Raw genomic sequence first — 5279 nt, 5'->3', positions numbered from 1 at the left:
TTGTGGATTAAAAAGGAGAAAATCCAGAGGATGAAGGAAAGGACACAAACATGGAAACTTCCAAGTTGCCCTTATCTAGTGACCAGGCCCCTGGCCTCTGCAGCCTCCCCTGGCTGAAAAAGCTGCCATCCTCCTCCACTTGTGGAAAAACTGAAGCTTCATTTGTTCATTCCTGATGGCCAGAGATATGAGGGTGGGGAGACAACTGCACAACAGCTTCCTCTGGTGGCCTCTCCACTCTCTGACTCCACGGAAAAGTCATCCTCGACTTGGAATCCATATGTGGCTGCTAAACTTAGTGCCCATTTTTCAGATGAGGAAACCTTCCCTGAGAAAGGTGCCTTCAGCTCTCTGGCTGAGGTCATTTCTGTGGAGGAAGCTGGGTACAGACCCTGGTCAAAATGACTGACAGTCAAGTCCCTCTGTTTTTGTTTCAATAGTCATTTGAAGAAGTCTGTGTTTTCTGGTTTACCACCCTGCTGAAAACCTTCTATAAAACTTTAGCAAAGACGCTTTTCTTTCCTTAAAAAAATGTTGAAGGGAAATATCTTAGGATTGAGTGTCTTGATTCGTGTTCTATGTGCCCTTGAATGTGGTCAGTGACACGATGCAGGCAAACTGAGCATCCATCATGTGCAGGCTCTGCAAGCAAGTATTAAGCTTGGAAATAGACTAACCAAAAACTTCATTACAGTGAAACTGACCACAACCTTTAGATTCTGGTTCTGATCCTTTCTTGCTCATTACCCATAGATGTGTGTCAAGACATTGACAAAAAGAAAAAAAAGACACACACAAAAGACACCACCAAAGGCAGCAACTTAGTACAAAGTTTTATTATTATCTCTCAATTTTTTGTGGCTTGAGTTCGCTCAGCTGGGTGGTTCTCATTTCGGGTCTCTCATACAGTTGAAGTCAGGTAGTGACTGGGGCTGCAGTCACTAGTGGGTCGTCTGGGCTGGATGTCCATCGTGGCTCCCTCCCATGGCCTAAACCCCAAGGATAAAGAAGGAGGGGGAAATAAGGCATCAGCATATGAGGGATTTCAAAATAGTTTGGAGAATGGAAAGTGGATGGATAAGTGGTATCTGATATAATAGAGCAAAGGAAACTGAAAACTACATGCCTTCAATGAGGAGAAACTGATGGGAAACTGGCAATTTCATTGCCAAATCCTGGGAGCATGATATGTGGGAGCTAGCTCATACTGACTTAGCAGAGACGATTTTTAAATTATCAGGAATACTGTCCCTGTGTGGTGCTATTGCCCACCTCCTTTCCATCAGGGGTGGAGGTAATTCTGAAGTCACCCTCAGACATTCCTTGAGTACCACACTTGTGCCAGACACTGTGCTGGGTACTGGGAAACAGTGATCAACAAAAGAGACAAGAACTTGCCCGCCAGGTCTGGGATGGGAATATTTATAAAATGACCATACACACAAATACACAATTAGCAATCACAATAAGCCTAAGGAAGGAAAAGTACACGATTTTTTTTTTCTTAGAGAAGGCGAGTGGTTTAGGAAAGGCTTAAAAATGACAATTGCACTGCTGCTGCCAAGTCACTTCAGTCGTGTCCGACTCTATGCAACCCCATAGACGGCAGCCCACCAGGCTCCCTTGTCCCTGGGATTCTCCAGGCAAGAACACTGGAGTGGGTTGCCATTTCCTTCTCCAATGCATGAAAGTGAAAAGTGAAAGTGAAGTCGCTCAGTCATGTCCAACTCTTCGAGACCCCATGGACTGCAGCCTACCAGGCTCCTCCGTCCATGGGATTTTCCAGGCAAGAGTACTGGAGTGGGGTGCCATTGTCTTCTCCGGACAATTGCACTGAGATGTAGTTTAAGTAGGAGTTGATGGAGGAGAGGGCAGCAGGAGGGAACCTGTCCCCAGAGGCAGAAACAGCATATGCAAAGGCCCTGTATTTCAGGGATAGGGGAACAGGCTGGTGGGAAAGAACAATAAGAATTAAACAGAGGAGAACAGCCAGACCCCTGTGATGATGGAAACCCAGTCCACACTGACTTCAGGAAGGAGGGAAGGAATTCAGTGTTCCATATTCAGGATCCTCTAGTTATTCTGACTGCATCAACTGGACAGGTAGCCCACTGCGGCTCGAGCATCTTCTGGGCTCCCACTGGCTCAGATGCAGATGATACCAACCTTACGGCATGCAGATAACATATGATATGCAGATGACACCACCCTTATGGCAGAAAGTGAAGAACTAAAGAGCCTCCTGATGAAAGTGGAAGAGGAGAGTGAAAAAATTGGCTTAAAACTCAACATTCAGAAAACTAAGATCATGGCATCTGGTCCCATCACTTCATGGCAAATAGATGGGGAAACAGTGGAAACAGTAACAGCCTTTAATTTGGGGGGCTCCAATATCACTGCAGATGGTGACTGCAGCCATGAAATTAAAAGACGCTTGCTCCTTGGAAGAAAAACTATGACCAACCTAGACAGCATATTAAAAAGCAAAGACATTACTTTGCCAACAAAGGTCCATCTAGTCAAAGCTATGGTTTTTCCAGTAATCATGTATGAGTGTGAGAGTTGGACTATAAAGAAAGCTGAGCGCTGAAGAATTGATGCTTTTGAACTGTGGTGTTGGAGAAGACTCTTGAGAGTCCCTTGGACTGCAAGGAGACCTAACCAGTCCAACCTAAAGGAAATCAGTCCTGAATATTCATTGGAAGGACTGATGCTGAAGCTGAAACTCCAATCCCTTGGCCACATGATGCCAAGAACTGACTCATTTGAAAAGACCCTGATGCTGGGAAAGATTGAAGGCAGGAGGAGAAGGGGATGACAGAGGATGAGGTGGTTGGATGGCATCACCAACTCCACGGACAAGAGTTTGAGCAGACTCCAGGAGTTGGTGATGGATAGGGAAACCTAGTGTGCCGCAGTCCATGGGGTCGCAAAGAGTCGGACACAACTGAGCCACTGAACTGAAATGAACTGAACTGATTGGCTCAGAGCCCTGCCCTTGGAGAGAATCATCGAGCTGAGAGAGATGAGTGGCCCTGATTGGTCAGATCCAGTCACTTGGACTGTGAAATGCTGGGTGGAGCCAATGCAGACCCAAATCAGGAGGTGAGATGCATCAGGATTGGGTCAGTGCAGAAGCAGTGGGTGAACCCAAAGCACCCTAGAAGGGGATTCAGTTTTGTACTCGAATCTGTCTGTGGGCTCACTGGCCTCTTCACAGAGGTAAGACCCTGTAAAGCTGTCAGGCAAAGGAAATGACTCCATATCAGAAAGCATTTTATAGTTTATAGTTCATAAATAGAGATGCTTGTATTCCATGTTGTAAATTAGGAGGTTGGACTGTGAAGACCAGCTGCTTTTAGCTGGCTGTGCTGCCTCTTGTGAGCGATTTCAAGCTTCACTCTAGTTAAAAAGTCAAAGCAGAACTGGAGCTGGGGCATGGTATAGGGCCTGACTTAATGCAGACCATGCTGGCAGGCCACCTGGATTGAAGTTCTTGTTCAGGTTGTTTGTTATTTTGTTGTTTAGTCGCTCAGTTGTGTCCTTCTTTTGAGAATCCATGTAGCCCACTAGGCTCCACTGTCCATGGGATTTCCCAGGCAAGAATACAGGTGTGGGTAGCCATTTCCTTCACCAGGGGACCTTCCAGACCCAGGGATCGAACCTGTGTCTCCTGCATTGCAGGAGGATTCTTTACGGCTGAAGCCCTTGTCGTTAGGCAATTTGTTTAATGTCAGTGTTTCAGTTCCCACAACTATTAAAATGAAGATAATAAGATCATCTCATACTTCTGTGAGGGTTAAATAAGTTACAGTGTTTAATATGTGGTAAGCACTTCACCTGACACACTCCATATGTGTTTGCAATTATTATGTTTTATACATATATAAAACACTCAAATTATAAGGAACTCAGGCAAGCACCACTTCCTTACTTTATGGTAAAAGAAGAAAGGACAACAAAGCAAATAACTGTAATTAACCACAATAGAGGGTTTATTATACGCCAAGAACTGTGCTGGAAACTCAGTAGGTGTTATTTTACTTACTCCTCCCAACAATCCTTAAGATGGGTGCTACTATCATCTCCACTTTTCAGCTGTGGAAACTGAGGCACAGAGACGTAAAGTGAGTTTGCCCAAGGTTGATGCTGCTGCTGCTGCTGCTGCTCCTGCTAAGTCACTTCAGTCGTGTCCGACTCTGTGCGACCCCATAGACGGCAGCCCAACAGGCTCCCCCGTCCCTGGGATTCTCCAGGCAAGAATACTGGAGTGGGTTGCCATTTCCTTCTCCAATGCATGAAAGTGAAAAGTGAAAGTGAAGTCGCTCAGTCATATCCGACTCTTCGTGACCCCACGGACTGCAGCCTCCCAGGCTCCTCTGCCCATGGGATTTTCCAGGCAAAAGTTCAGTTCAGTTCAGTTCAGTTGCTCGGTCGTGTCCGACTCTTTGCGACCCCATGATTCGCAGCACGCCAGGCCTCCCTGTCCATCACCAACTCCCGGAGTTCACTCAGACTCACATCCATCGAGTCAGTGATGCCATCCAGCCATCTCATCCTCTGCTGTCCCCTTCTCCTCCTGCCTCCAATTCCTCCCAGCATCAGAGTCTTTTCCAATGAGTCAACTCTTTGTATGAGGTGGCCAAAGTACTGGAGTTTCAGCTTTAGCATCATTCCTTCCAAAGAACACCCAGGGCTGATCTCCTTTAGAATGGACTGGTTGGATCTCCTTGCAGTCCAAGGCACTCTCAAGAGTCTTCTCCAACACCACAGTTCCAAAGCATCAGTTCTTCAGCGCTCAGCTTTCTTTACGGTCCAACTCTCACATCCATACGTGACCACTGGAAAAACCATAGCCTTGACAAGACGGACCTTTGTTGGCAAAGTAATGTCTCTACTTTTCAATATGCTATCTAGGTTGGTCATAACGTTCCTTCCAAGGAGTAAGCGTCTTTTAATTTCATGGCTGCAGTCACCATCTGCAGTGAAGGTTACAGGCCAGTAAAGACTTGAACCCAGACATTTGTAATTCCAAACAGCAAGTCCGCACTCGCTTTCACGTGTCGGTGATGATCTTGAGTCTCTAGTACTGGAGGCCCTGCCCCGCCCCTCGCCCGATCCGGCCCCACCCCTCCAGTCGGCCCCGCCCCTCTCACGACCTCGCCCCGCCCCTCGTCCGGCCTAGCACCTTCCTACTGGACTCGAAGACCCCGCCCCTCCCCTCGGTGGGTCCCGCCCCCGTAGAGGGGTCTCTCCTGAGGCCCCGCCCACGTGGCCCC

The sequence above is a fragment of the Bos indicus x Bos taurus genome, chromosome 19 (genome assembly GCF_003369695.1).
Source record: "Bos indicus x Bos taurus breed Angus x Brahman F1 hybrid chromosome 19, Bos_hybrid_MaternalHap_v2.0, whole genome shotgun sequence".
NCBI lineage: Eukaryota > Metazoa > Chordata > Mammalia > Artiodactyla > Bovidae > Bos > Bos indicus x Bos taurus.
Note: the sequence above shows the minus strand (reverse complement) of the source record.